Source organism: Marmota marmota, unplaced genomic scaffold, assembly GCF_001458135.2.
Source record: "Marmota marmota marmota unplaced genomic scaffold, marMar, whole genome shotgun sequence".
Classification (NCBI taxonomy): domain Eukaryota; kingdom Metazoa; phylum Chordata; class Mammalia; order Rodentia; family Sciuridae; genus Marmota; species Marmota marmota.
Window position 1 is genome coordinate 9,764,074 of NW_026000261.1, and position 15,883 is coordinate 9,779,956.

At 37.0% G+C, this 15,883-nt stretch overlaps 1 protein-coding gene across 3 annotated transcripts in view; it reads right to left on the bottom strand.

Moving 5' to 3' along the window:
- LOC107152458 (X-linked interleukin-1 receptor accessory protein-like 2) overlaps nucleotides 1-15,883 on the bottom strand; it is a 635,481-nt gene that overhangs the window by 418,823 nt on the left and 200,775 nt on the right. The window contains exon 1 of one of the 3 annotated variants that reach the window (XM_048796878.1): nucleotides 4,942-5,326. The exons of the other annotated variants lie outside the window; for them this stretch is intronic. The gene's annotated coding sequence lies outside the window, so the exon portion shown is untranslated. Of the gene's footprint in view, nucleotides 1-4,941; nucleotides 5,327-15,883 lie in introns of those variants that run through there. 3 annotated transcript variants of the gene reach the window in all.

The following is a 15,883-nucleotide window of genomic DNA, read 5'->3' on the forward strand; positions in this document are numbered from 1 at the left end:
TCTCCTCTGCTCTTCAAAACTGATCTGAGATTTCTCCTTCAGGGGGTCTGCTCTTTGCTAGGGGATAGTGGACTAATACATTATTCAGATAAATCAGTGCTTCCCAAGTTGTTAAACTGTCAAGAATGTCAAAAAGTTAAAATTTTAATATCTGTTGATGAAAACGCAAATACTACTTAATGGCAGAAAGTTATTACATATTCAGTAGTGTCTGTCAGTGAGTTTATATTTTACTAATTAGATCAACACGTATATAGGTCGAAAACAAATGGTACACACACACACACACACACACACACACACACACCAAAATTCTTAATGATTCTTTCTTCAGATATATTGGGCACACAGGGTGATGGATTCCTTGCATTACCTTTTTGATGTATCATGGGTGTGAAGATTAAAGTTCAGCAGCCATTAATATAAACTAGCTACTATTTACTTGGCTTATTTTTTTGTAATAATTGGCATGTTAGGCTATGAAGTATATATGAATAATTGTATTTATAGGCACATGAAGTTGATATTATCATCCCCTATTGTACAGGTAAAAAATAGAGCTCAGACAAGTTGCCTTATTTGATCACAGTTACATAGCTAGTTATTTTGAAAGATTGAGATTTAAACTCAGGTCTGTCTTAATACAAAGTACATGTACTCAATCCCCAAGCCATATTGCCTAACTTTTTTTTTTTTTTGGTACCATGGATTGAACCCAGGGTGCTTAATGGTGGTTAAGCACCACATGCCTCTCCCATTTTATTTTTTATTTATTTTGAGATAGGGTCTTGTTAAGTTGCTTAGGGTCTCACTAAATTGCTGCTAAGTCTGACCTCAAACTTGGGATCCTCCTGCCTTAGCCTCCTGAGCCTCTGGGATTACAGGCATGCACCACCGTGTCTGCATACTGCCTATCTTTAAGTATTCTTGCAGTAAATATGCTTCAACTTACTGTTTCTTTAATCATATTATATAGCACATGAAGCCTCTAAGGAATGGTTTGAATAGGGGAGGAGTATAAAGCATTAAGGAGATTAATTGGAAGTAAATTCTTGAAGTCACACCTGTATGCCAGTCTACTAGTGCTCAAGAAAATTCAATGACGTTCGTTTTTTAAAAACCACTTGGAGATGCCTATGTATAGATAATGTTTTAAATGTGTCAAAATGCAAACATTTAGTTTTGTTTTAATAAAGAGTGAATCACAATGTAGCTCAAGAGAAAATGAGCTTATAAAAAAGAGTTGGTTAAATGAGTGATGGCAGTAGGTAAGTGGTTTTCAAAGTGTGTTCTCTGGACCTGGGAATTTGTCAAGTATACAAATTCTCAGATCCCTCCATCACAAAGTAAGACCTCCTATTTGAAAAGCTCTAGGGATAGTGTCCTAGAGACCTATCAGTCCACATTTTCATAAGTTCTCTAGTTCATAAGTTCTGATGCACACTTAGTCAATTTGGAGAACCATCAAACATAATCATGTTTGAGCAGAGTAGCAAAGCTGTAAGGTAGCTGTAAGATTTCTAACAACAAAGGCAAGATTTTGCTTGGGGGAAGATTATTCCAAGTGCAGCAAGCCTGACATAATATCAGATTAATAGCATTAAGATCTAAAGTTTCACAAACCTGGGTTTTAGAATAGCTTACTGGTTATGTAATTTTATAAATGTAACAAACTCTCATGAACCTCAGTACTCTCAAGTTAGAATAGCACCTCCATAGAATTGGTGTGAAGTTTAAATGCATTAACCTATGTAATGCCTTTAGAACATGCCTGACATATGATTAATGTGTAATAATGGCAAACTATAATTAGGTGGATGTCAACTTTATTCAGTTGGACCAATTTGGTCTACAGTCATATAGAGGCATTTCCATTTTTTCCACTAAAGGGGTCATTTAGATACCTCTCCAGAGGAATGACAAAAGAATAGATTAGGTTATAATGAGATTAAGGAGACACACAAACAATTAAAGTTACTCATTTCAAGGACACTGTAGTTTAAGCCCCCAGCCAAGGGTCTTAAAGAAATGGCCTGTAGCAACAGCAGTGGGGAAAAAAGGTAAGAAATGCACTTGGAACATAGTAAGTGGGAAAAATATGTTGCAAATCTAAAGATTAGTATTTGCTTGTGACCCTTAGTGCACTAAGCTATTCTGGCCAGCTGTTGTCTAGGTCAATGACATCCATAATACTGTGTATACTGTCTCTGGTGATGCAGATGGAATCCCCCACCCATCTCTGTTAACCAACCTTCTGAAAGCCTTATTTTCTTTTTTAAGGGGGAGAATGGAAGTGGGGATTGAACTCAAGGGCACTTGACCACTGAGCCACATCCCCAGCCCTATTTTGTATTTTATTTAGAGACAGAGTCTCACTGAGTTGCTTAGCACCTCACTTTTGCTGAGGTTGGCTTTGAACTTGTGATTCTCCTGCCTCAGCCTCCAGAGCCTCTGGGATTACAGGTGTATGTCACTGCACCTAGCTAAGCCTTAGCATCTTAACACATATATTATTCAGATAGAGATTTTAAGATTTTTGAAGTACCATTTTCTGCTCAAAAACTGAGTTTGACATTAAATGTCTTAAATCTAAATCATGGACTTGGGAGTTAAAAAGATCAGAATTCATGTCCCAAATCTGCTTCTTATTAGTTCTGTTACATTGGTGATTTATATAACCTCTAGCCCTCAGTTCCCTGGGTTCTAAAATGGGAAGTCATTTAACCTATTTTCCAGACTTAGAATTAACAAAAACACTTAGCATGGTGGTTCACAGTAAGCATGCAATAAGTATTAACTATTTTCATTGTTTGGCTCCCTCATAATGGAAAAATTTGAAATTATCCTAGTAGTTTAGTAACTTATTAAGACAGAAAATATCACTGACCTGATTGTATCTTTGTCTTATTGCAAAGATTTAAATTTTGGAGAAGGCTATCCAGAAATACTGACTCTTAAAAATTTAAAGCTTTGCTATCTGTTGTAATCACTTGAATCGTGGGTATATTAGAAAATGAATCTGCCTCTTAAAGGCCTTCCAAGACAAATGCTGATTAGTATTATGTGAAAAGGGGTCTTCCAAAAGGAAATACATTTACAAAATCCTGGGATGAACAAAATTAAACAGGTTCCTTTACCATTAAATTGCTCTAAGTGTTCACTGTCCTATGATGCATGGCAAATTTCCAAAAGGGAAACATAATATGGGGAATTTCCTGATATGTTTTTCTGTTTCTGAAAACAAACAAAAAACTACCTGTGGATTAGTATTGCACAGAACACACTTTGGAAAATACTGTTCTTCCCATTCCAACCCTTCCTTCAGCAACACAGCAGGAAATCAAAGGAGGCTGAGTTCTCTCAAGTCAAATATCCCACTTTTATTACATAGGTTAAATTGCCTTATACCAAATCACAAAGAAGTACAAACTCCTCTGGAAATACTGTCTTTCTGTTGTAGCAAACACTACTTTGGGGGCTGATGAAGGCATTATAACTTTATTAGCCAGATTTGCTAAATGATATTTGGCCATTATGGAGAGATAAGGGATTTTAAATATCTGTGGAAGAGAGAAGAAAAGAATTATGCTCTTCTCAAAAGCTTTTGCATTCCTAGCTTTATCGTAAACATTGGCCTCCTTTGTGAGGATTTCTTCCCCACACTGTCACTTTCTACATACTAAGGCAAATCTAGTCCTCCAGAAGAAGTCATCACTACTGGATTCTGAGGCATTCTTCACTGGAAGCAAAAAGGGGAGTACCTTCCTTCTCATCTCTGCACAGTGCATACTAGTCAGGGCTCTAGTAGCTTTCTTTAACCTTTGGACCAGTCCATGAATACTCCTGTTCTCTTAAGCTTCTCAAGGCACTCCAAAATGATCCAGTGTTTCTCTAATTCCTTTCCCCTGTTTTGTATAATTATCTACCTATTATTCCCCATAACATCTCTCAGAGAAGGTCATATCAATTATGACTCTCACCTTTCTCAGGAAAAAGATGACAGAGCTTATTCCTAAAGAGCTCCCAAAATAATAATATGCTCAAAATACCTTTAGTTTGAATATCACTTTTGTTTGCAACTTTTAAAGGGTTTTAGAGCACTCATTTTTTCACAGAATTCTTACAATGCTTCTGTGAAATAGCTTGAGCCAGGTAATGTACCCTTCATTTCATCAACAAGTAAAATAAAAAACAAAAGAGTAAGTTTCTCTGGGTTACTCAGCGAGCTAATGTCAGGGATGAAATTAGAACCTTGTCTCCTAATTCCTAGCCTAGTTTTCTCCCTGCAAATGTTGCAAGAACCAACCTTGATCTAGTGGAAGTGAGATTCATAGCTAAGGTCATCTGCACATGGAGCAAAGTAGGAATTCAGTTCAATGCCTTCCCTGGAATGATTCTCATGCAGGGGAGACTTCCTCATTAGTCTTTTGTTAGGAATATCTGCCTGGATTTTGAACCCATTCTAGGAACTTCGGGTTGTCATCTGTTTTAATACATTTTTCCCCATTAAAGTCAGTGAAGATCCTGAAGATGACATCCCCCTCACTTACGAAGGACAAGTTTAACAAGTTCCTCACAAACTGGAGCAATTTGTTTATTCAAATTATTTATAGAGACTAAGTGCCATCAGCAGGAGCAAAAGTAGGTCTGAGTCCCTAGAGTAACCAGAGTAATTTTATAGCAGACAAACTTATACATATCCTATCACCTAATGGTTCACAAGTAGGGAATTTAAACTCCTGGAGAGATCCAAATAACAGAACAGTTCCTCAAGGTGGGGCCCTAAAAGGCCACAATCTCTCTCTTTTCTAATAACCCAATCCATCACTTTTTATTGCTAAGATTTGTACATTGTGAAAGAAAAAAAGACACACGCAATAACAGCCTTAGATTTTGAAGAATTGAGATTTACAGGCTAGGAAAATGCAGCTACGAACTCACAGAAAGTGAGGGAGTAGAGAGGTCCTGCTTCAAAGATTTTTTTCCTTCATAAAACAAATGATTTCTTCTCAGCTTTGCTCAGCAGTGAGGTTGCTGAAACCGGCTCTTTCCTCAGAGTTGCCTTGCTCCTAAATCTAGTTCTGTGACCAAAACAAACCAATTTTTATCCAATGACATCAACACAGAATCTGTGGCATGCAGCCCTGAGAAGACACAAAGGCACCAAGAGGCATATTTTCCTCTACTTACCATGCTCTAAACCATGAATCTGAAACATTAGACTCCAAAGATGGGAATCTCACACCCAATCCCTTTTTACAAACTATCTTATGCTTTCCTATGAAGCAGGTTCATCTGCAAGTACTAGTGTGAATAATAAAGGCCATATTTTTATCAAGTCCATGAATTATGCTACATCTGGCAACATCTGGAGTTCCACAAATAAATGCCCCCCCCAGCAGAGCGAGAAAGGCCTACAATAGATATCTTATATGCCAAATAATTGAAATAGAGAAAGGAGGAAAGGGAACATGGCTACAAAGAAACTACTCTTTAACTCAGATTAAAAGAAAAAAAACATCTCACTTCACCCTGTTGCCTGTTTTGAGCTTAAATATGCATTAATTCTTATCAATGGGGAAATCTTTAGCACTGTAACACTTCCATCCACCTATTCCCTTATGGAAATACCATGTACAAATAGACACATATTTATGAAAACATAAAATTTTGATATCAAGGACAGCATAAATCCCTCTACATATATCAAAACATGCCTTGTCTTTTTAAAAAAGCTTTACTCCAAGTAAGCTTGCCTATTTCCATAATATCATGTATCAAAGTCTCTAGACCCAAGGTACAAGCATCCAAGTATTTATCATATTATGAACCCCATCACCCATATTCCTCCCTGAAGAGTCCCTGATAGGTAGGAAATCAACAAAATGAGTTAGTGGTAAAGATAGGAGCACTGCTTATCTAATTAAGCACAGAACTTGTTAAAAAGAGGTGTGAATGGAAAGTGGAGAGCTGCAGCAAAAAGAGAATCTGAAGTCTATTCTGAAAAGCCACTATTTTGTCATCACAAGTTAACTTAGCAATCCTTCCCTCTTTGAACCTCAGAACCATTTCTACATGTGTGAACATGTGCCACAATTCCAACATTACTGTATTAGAATGTGTTGTTCTCTGAAGGTATCAGAAACTTTCATAATAACTACAATATGGAATTGCCAACTCCTGGAAAGCATCATCTCTGCTATTCGAGAAGTACACAGGAAACACCTGGTAATATCATATTCCTCTTCTAATACTTCTTGAGCTTAGAAAGAAGTCAATATATTCATCATTGGTAGGACTTCCTGAAACACAGTTGCCCTGGTATACATGTAATTCAGTCAATGGCTGATGGCCCATCAAGGATTTTATGAAGAGTCCCTGAGATAGATTCCTGCATGGAAATTGAGTTGCAGCTCCAAGGCAAATCCTCATGCTGTTGATTAGTGCTATAGGAGGGTGTCTAAAAACACTAATGTAGGAAACAACAGATTTTCTCAGTGTTACAAAAGCACCATTAACCACTCAGGTGCTCAGGGTAACTCACTGGCCCTGTGTTTTCTAACCTGTATAATGGTGGTGCTGGAAGAAGATGATTAATACCTGCTGTTTTGAAAATCCAAATATAGGATATTACATTCCCTCTACTCCAATTCAATTGACAGTCACTGATCTAATATGTACTGTCACTAAGAGATTCTGGTTAGAAAAAAATATAATTTATACCATCCAACTGGGACACTTGCCCAAGTAGCAGTTATAGAACATAAACAACAACTAATTAGCTTCTGCGGGTTAGGTCTTTACAAATATGAACTAATTAACATGACAAAACTCATCATCAACAAATATTGATTATCTACTTTGAGTTATCTACAAAGAAGTACACAATTTCTGCCTATAACTCACTTTCAGAATGCTTATTTATTCAACAATTATTTCCTAAGCACATATTGTATTCTAGGTCTTATGCTTCTCACTGATGACATAATGGTAAAGACTGACATGCACCTTGCCCCTGTCCCCATGAACTTAGAATCTAGAGGCAGACAATCAGATTCTCAGCTTTTCAGAGCAAACATGTCATTTAGTTAACTTCCAGCCTCAGTTATGAACAATAAAAAGCAAATCTAAATGTGAAAATAAGAGAAGCCCACCACCTAAAACATTTAATAAGCCCACATGTGGCCTTAACCGGGGCACAACAGAACTACTCAGTGATCACTCCCATTATGGCCTTGGTTCCCCAGATGGAAAAATGTGAAGTATGAGATATGATCTCCAATCACCCTGAATAAAGAACTGAGGTATCAATAACCCCACCAGTGAATGGGGCAATGTGATTTAAGTCTTTTAATGAATTTTGACCAAGATAAATTATACAAGACTGATTTAGTGACAGTTCTTTTATGATCTTGCCTCTCTTCGGTATTTATTAAAGCAAATTCTTCATCAAATGATGGAAATCAGTTTAAAAGCCTCTGATAGTTTAAAATATCCCTCAAGAATTTTCTCTTTGCTGGAGTTGGGAAGTATCCTTTAAATAAATTAAAGTAAAATGAAGATTAAGCAATCTTATTACCATGGCCAGGTCCCAAATCACCAATTTCATTCTAATAACTCCAGGACTCTTCACTTAAACTCCACAACTATCATCCACTCTTTGTTTTTATAGCTACACTTCCCGTTCTAGTTGCAGGATCCACTTTCTTGGCATCTTTGCTTTGATTCTCCTACCACACCACTAAAAATGACTATGAAAATGCTCTACAAGCCATAAAATACTCAAGTATTTAAGTAGTATGTTCATTCTCTTATTCAACAAAAATGGGCCAGACTATGCCAGAAACACTAAAAAATAAGGTACTAGCATCACCTCGCACAAATAGCTGCCTTTCCCACCTACAGACCCTGTTGCTTCTCCTTATCTCCTGTACCCTGTTGTCAACTTCTATGAGCTATAGGAGGACAAGAGAGGATGCTTCTGGCCCTTGATGCCCAACACTCTTTACAGTGAACAAACTTAAGATTTCTTTTCATTCTACTTTGCAAAAATTCCTAGTAAATAAGGATCATCAAATTAGCAATCAATGATCTTGGTTCCCACTTCCAGATGTCATACATCCAGACCCAAAGACTTCCTCTGATCTCAGACTCCTCCTTTGCAGAGTTGGTCTCTAATGTCCATTCTAATTTTGATGTTCTAGAACTCTGTGATATTTTATCTAAACACATTTTAGTATGCATATTGGAAATAATTTCGGAAGAGTATTTCCCAGCATGCTTTTGTAAAACCTTGGTTCCACTGAACATTAATAGTCATGACATGTAAAAAAGGTGCTATAGTTAGCTGAGCATATTGGCTCTGGAACCAAACTGCTTTGACTAAAATGTCACCTTAGTCCCATATTAGCTGTATGATCTTCAACAAAGTTGCTTATCTCTCTTCTGAAAAACAATGGGGGTGATTTTAACCCTCCCAGGGATGTTATGAAGATTAAATGTGTCAATGTAATATGAAAACTTGAAACAGTGCCTTACACACAAAAGGAGAATTCAGTAAATGGAAACTACTAATATTGCTATCATCCTCTTTAATATCATTCAGTGTATATGAGAAATTTAGAGGAAACATAAAATTTAGAAGTATTCTATATTGTAGGAATTCTTAGAGTGTTTAGAGTGCATTATGGCTTCCCTACTCAGGGCCACATTTCCCAAAGTTATTTGACCTCAGAATCATCCTTCCCATGCCCCTACTCCCACCTATAGTATATTAAGAGAATTACATTGAATATAACAGATTTTGGGAAACCCTACTCTAGATAAAGCTTTAAGAGGCATAGTTTTTAACCTGTAACTGCTACTAATCAGCTATGTGACTTTGGGAGGTAAGGGGATCAATTAATATCTCTGTGTCCCAGTCATTCTTGTAAAAATGAGAGACTTGAATAATCATACTGAAGGTCCTTTGTTATACTGAAAATTCAAAGATATGCTCTCATCTAGGACCATAAGGGCTTGCCTAATTGTTCCCATTTGATAGACTTCATGAAGTGACTCACCTTTTTATCACCCACATGACAATTGCTAGCTAGCTACATTAGATCAGTAACAGGTTAATCAGTCTTGAGAGGGCATGGAAAATTAAAAATGAGAGAGGTCCAGGAGGAAAATTCAGAGTTTGAGCATTTAGGAACTGCTTAAATGTAGAAATAGGACTTTTACAACTCAAAAAGCATTTAGATTAGATTTAGTCCCTTTGTCATCCTTAGAAAGAAGGAAACTGAGGCTCAGAAAAGAGAAGGGACTGACCTAAGGTCACACAGAAAGTCATTTACATGTCCTGATTCTTCATAGAAAGTGTTAGACTATAATGAAAGATCTTCAATTCTCTATCCAGCACTGTATTTATGAGCCTTTATACACCTACTCCAATTTAACACTGGAAAATTGCAGGAGTACCTCACTTGATGGAGATTATTATTATTCCTGGTATTCTGGTCTGAGTGTGGAAAAAAGTGAGAAGGAATCAAGCAGAGAGGGGGCACTTCTTTCCAGGTATATATGTGCAAAGTACACAGGTGTATCCATATCTGTCTCTATTTCTCTTCTCTTTGTTGGTTTATTTTCAGGTCACAAAACCCAGCACTGCAGAGGAAGTTCTGTTCTGTTTATTTTGTGATGAACAAAATGCAAGGACATCATTGCCTAGAGTTCCTACATTTGAATACTCACAGCTGCTTGGGACTCACCTAGTTATTTGCCTATCCATTAGGATCTTACTTTTTTCCTTTGCTGTTGTTTCTCCCTGGGTCCAGCTGAGATAGGTACAGAAACAGAAAGAAGCTATTTGTTTTTCTTATGGTAAGGCCTGATCAACATTCTGGTTCAACCTCAAGACTGTTCTTGAAACCTTTCTAAACTTTAGCATCCCCAACTATAAAACAACAACATTAGTAACACCCACCTAATAGGATTACTGTGCAGATTAGATGAGTTAGTGCATACAATGTACTTAGTCACTTAGTGACTGACATGTGGTCATTATGCAATAAATAGTGACCACTGGCTTCTTTCTGCACTTTCATGCACTGGTGCTGGAGTGGAAACTAGCACTGCTTTGTGAAGGGCCATTTTTACGTAAAAATCACAAGCTCCTAAAATGTGAATTACACTTCCAGAAATTTCTTCTGGTAAAAATAAACCACTGTGCAAAGTTTACAGAGAGAAGGAGATATACCAAAATGTTAACAAATGTTATCTCTAATGTGAGAGGGAAGAGAATTATAATAGATGATTTTACAGATTCTTTATAAATTTTTGTACTGCTTGACATTCTTAGAATGAGTACATGTTACTTTTATAACATAAAATAATAAAGCAGTTTTCCTTGTGAAAAAATATTTAATTTATTGATCCATTTCTCAACTGATCTCTGTCCCAGTGATTTTCTTGTAACCATTCACCATTCTGAGAGGAAACAGCTAAACTCACTCCATAAGGCTGGCTCCTGCTTACTGCGACAAAAATTCTTGTAATGATTCTGGTCACCCTTTATGCTTCTTGGTCTCTCTTTAAAAAGGAGAGTGAGGGCATGGAGAATAAAAAGACACCAAGTTGAAAAATCACTACATTGAGCCACACAGTACAGATGAAAGCATTCCAGACAAATGGCCATGCAGATTAACACTCCATCATGAATAGAGACTCTCTCCCTGCATCCATCCTTTTCTTCCCCTCACCCAACCTGCTCCATAGGTAAGTTAATATCCCAGTGTTAGCATTAACTCTCCCAGCTTTGGTCAGGTTGTCACAACCATAGAATTATTTAAACATCAGTGTTTTTTGTATTTATTATTGAATTACATTTTGATAAGAGAGACCACCACATGCATACAGCACCATAAAAATTCTGCAAAGTGCCAGCTCCCTAAGCTAGTTGTGTCCTTCAGACAGCAGTGACAAGTGGAGCAGTCTGTGGAGAGCTCCTCCTGGTGACCTGAGTTACCTCACCAACTAGGGCTCATTACAAAACACGAACCATTGCAGTGGGCTGGAACAGTAGGCAATTTTCAATTCATTTACAGCTTATGCCACTCACTTGTTTAACCTCAGCTCTTAAGGGGATGGCTTTGCAAACATAAGCCCCCTTTGCCATATAAATTAGTGACTTAAAGATAAGCTTAGGGCTGAAACATTTGAGATATCTCAGCTCTGTTTGTTTATTGTTAACTGAACTAGAAGTAGTAACTTTCTGATCTGGAATTTACATGCAGGTTTTGAAAATTAGATTACCAGAGTCGTATGCCAAAGTCACATTGCAATTCACAAGGCATATTTATCCCTTGTAGTCACCAGCTAGATATTTAGCAAATAACAGAAGAATGAAGCTTGAGTGGCTGCATGTCCTCATATTTCATTCCAGAAATCAACATTCTGGCTATCAATTGGTGTTCCTCTTTCAAGTACTTTCTACAGTTGTCAAAGTAACAAATATATAATATAAGCTAGAAATTAACATTGTCCGATGGACAAGGGATGGCAATTTTTAAACACAGTAAATAGAGTCAGATTTATAGTTCTAATTTTAAATAATTTTCTCTTGCTACTCAGAGAGATTGGGAAGAAAATCTAAAGAACTGCTGGGAGGGGAGTCAATTTTTATTGAGCTACCTACTATGTGCTCTGTGCACTTATATACATCATCTAATTTAATAATAATGATAGTTCAAAGAGACTATTATTTTACAGAGAAGGATACTGAAAGAAGGAGAGTCACCTACTTTGCCTATTGAAGCACAACCCTATCAAGGGTCAGAATTAAATGTAAACTTATCTAACATTGAAAGATCTTCCAACATTATAAATGATTATGATGATGCTATAATGAAAATAACTGGCCCATCCAAAAGTGTCTTCCATTGCTTAAGAAAAGGCTATTAAGTTTGGGAGTTTCAGCTGCCTACAGAAAAATCAGAGGTTAAGTGAAAACTTTGGGTAATCTTTACTTCAAAACCACAATGAGTCAAGATACCACAAACCTCAAATATTCAGAACCCAATGAAACTATTATCCAATAACTTCTATTTTTTTTCAAATCCACAACCTATTTTCAGGAGAAATTTATTCTTTCTAAGTAGGTAAGACAGGAATATTTTGCATATAATTATTGAACCAGTGGCTTTCATTTGTTGTTACATACACTACTAGTTCCAAAAACCCTCAGAAAATTACTCTAGGCTTTATCCACATCTTCCTTCCCAAAGTCAGATCCGACTTAGAGTGGTTTCCTAAAGATATTTTCCAAAGGTCTCTCTCTCTGAAATTCAGAAATGTGGCTGGGGACTTTGTTTCCTAAGGCTGGGGTTGATTGCACATCTAGGTGGAACGGATGAGGCCTGTCATGATTTCAAATCTACTAAGCAATCTATGATGCCTGGGATTTCCTTTCAAACAAAACACTCCAAACTAGAAGCTAATGCCTAAAATTCTACACAGATCCTGTTTAGGTGAAAGGATTTGATCATTCCTTCATCATTGTGTAAGACCCTTCTTTTTCCAAAATGATACCCTCTGTTCCAGCATATTCTTCCCCTCTTCATCACAGCCATCTACTGATATCTGGTCACTTCTAAGATTCCTTCAGGACCATTGCACCTGGTTCATGAGAATCCTCTCCACTCAATACTGACATAATTTTGCAAAACCCAAATGAATCAAATTTCTATTATCCTAGTGTGATGATTATCACCTTTGGGTCTGTGCATCTAAATCACTATGGAGTTTATTAAAAATGACCACTTTTCTGAAACCGACTCAGAGTTCCTGAGTCAGAATCTCCTAGAGTAGGATCCCATGCCTCATTGTTAAATGCTCTCTAATTATGATGTACACCCAAGTTCAAGAGCAACTGTCCTAGCCTCACAGGTTCTTGAGTTACTCAACTCAGTGGCCTTCCCTTCTATTCCACCCAATTACTCCCACATGTAAGTCTTCCATAGACTCATCAGGAATTGCCCAAATCTGAAAAGTCAATCTCCTATTTTCTGATAATAATCTCCTAATTTTCTAGCTCTTCACTCCCTTACTTCCCCTTATTGCCTGACCTTCACTCTTGACATCTACAAACTCATTGATTCATCACTTCAACAATGCTTTGGCCAATACCCCCAACCTCTTGGGTTTGCTTGTCTGGAGTTACACAGAAAAATAAGACATGGTCCATTACCTCCAGAAGCATAGAGTATCAAGAGAGAGCCAGAAATGTACACACAATAATCACAACACTGCATGAGACGTGTCACCCCTAATAAAGGTCTTTCCTATAAGACAGGACCCTCCATCATTCTCCAGCTCCTCATTCTGAGAAGTGAGTACTCAATAGACTGTTATTAAGTAATGAATAAGTGCTATGATAGAGATATGCAAGGGAAGTACAAAGGAGAAAGACATATCAACCTAAGGATATAGGATTATGTGTGTTTGTAGGGGGAGGAGGAGAAGGAAGGGGGAGGAGAAGAAGGTTCTTACTAATCCTATGATGTCTCATAGATTAAATAACCTTTTCTGGTTTAGATTAAGCATGCTCTCTGGATTTCCTCAGAACAATTAGTATGTCTCTAATCTTACATTTTTATGACATTTCATTTATGTGTTTGCTTTTCTCCCCTGTCATGTTTGATATCTACAAGACGAGGTACAGTAGACCCCCCCTTAACCATAATTTTAATTTCCATGATTTCAGTTAGTTGTATTCAATTGTGTTACAAAAATATTAAATGGAAAATTCAAGAAATAAACAATTAATAAGTTTTAAATTGTGTACCATTCTGGAAAGCCTGATGAAAACTCACATTGTTCCACTCCATCTTGTCTGGGGTGTGAATCATCACTTTGTCCAATGTATCCATGCTGCATAGACCACATACCTGTCCAGTAGTCATTTGGTAGCCATCTTGGTTATGGGATTGATGATCATGGTACTGCAGTGCTCTTGTTCAAGTAAACCTGATTTTACTTAACAATGAACCAAAAGCACAAGAGTAGCAATGCTGATGATTTAGATATGCCAAAGAGAAATGAAAAAGTATTTCCCTTAAGTGAAAAGGTCTTAGTATAATATTTTAAAACAGATACTACATTCAAATACTTTTATTATAATATATTGATACAATTGTTCCATTTTATTAGTTACCTTTGCTAATCCTTACTGTGTGTAATTTATAAATTAAATTTTATCATAAGTGTGTCCATATATGAAAAACATAGTATTACAGACTTCAGTACTACAAGTGGTTTTCAGGCATCAACTGTTAATTTGGCATCATATCCCTTAATGATAAGTGGGAGACTACTGTCTCTATTCCAATACCTAGCATAGCTACAGTTATGAAATAGTGTTCAATAAATATTTGTTACCTGAAAAAAATAAGTATTTTTAAATAGTGGTAGTATAGGAGGGGTTAAATTTTAAGCTTCTAGCAGCTAGATTCTGTATTGCCTTGCCATGTGGCCCTGAGCAGGCATTTTAGAGCCTCAGCTTCTACTCTTTTCAGAGGTTATAGAGAGTAAATGAGATAATGTTTGTATATACAATATATGCACACTATTTGGTATAGCATCTGCCATATGATAATTTTTAACTCTAAAACAGTTTCAAAGTCATTTACATTAGTAGAAATGAAGTATTTTGGAACAGAATTCGATTGGGGGCGGAACAGAGGACTTGGTATCACTGAATTGCTTATTGAGGCAGCTCTGAGAGTGGCTGAAGTCCTGGAATAGCCTTAGGACTGGCCCTATACCAATCTTTGTTCCACACTTACCACTGTCTGAGCAGAGTCTGTGTGGATTGGAAATAGGCAGGGCATATGGTGACTGTCAAAAGGGAAAAAGCAAAAAGAAAAATAGCCTAAGGTTGGTACTGACCTTGAACCAGGCCATCTGATTGTGGATAAAAGAACTAAGAAAAAGTATTTCATTAAGAACCTGACACATCAACTGCAGTATTAATGGGCTCCTTCCGAATAGCAGATGTCAAAGTGAATGCCCTCTGTTCCTGGTAGATTTGAAGTGAACAAATTGTAGTGAATTCTGATGAGGAGCTGAGCCAGGCAGGGTCTCATATCAAATGCTTGAGAATCCCAAGTGACAAATCATACTAAGCAACATGGAGGCATGCATGACATTTGTTTCTGCAAACTCAGCAAAGCTCTCTCAGAGATAACATCAAACCAGCTTCCATAGTTTCCTTTGCCACAGTCACTCCTTAGGTTCAGTCTTCCTTTTGATAGAGATAAGAAGTAAGGGCTATAGCAGCTGAAACAAGGTAAAAATGCTGAGCTATAGGAACAGGGTACTTTGTAAAGCCAATGGCATTTTAAATGCTAACAGCAGGGATCAGCTAGAGTAAGAAAAGGGAAGATCTTGTGAGAGCAAGGTCAAAAACACTGAGGGCAGAAGGAAGAGTAATCTGAATAAGGAGGGAAAAGATAGAGAGTACTCTTATTCAAAGCCCGGCTATCTGATAGTAATTTCTTTGCCAGAGAAATAATCAATACATTAAATTACGATAAGGATATCACACCTGTCAATTATAACATCTTAGAATTTGTTGTATATTACCTGATATCTATTATCTGATATTTTCAAGTCTCAAGTACTTATCACTTCAAGAGCAATAATCCTTGAAGTTCACAGTACCTCTTCCATTTGTTGCATAGCACTGACCATAAAAGAGAAGCTCAAAAAATAAGTTAACTTATCAACATAAAAGTTGAGTTCCCATTTTTGTTTCCTCTTCCAATTCCCCACAATTTCTTCCTCTGCTCTGCTTACCGCTTTGCCCTTCTGGGGGTCTTCATGGATAAGGGATTTTATATAT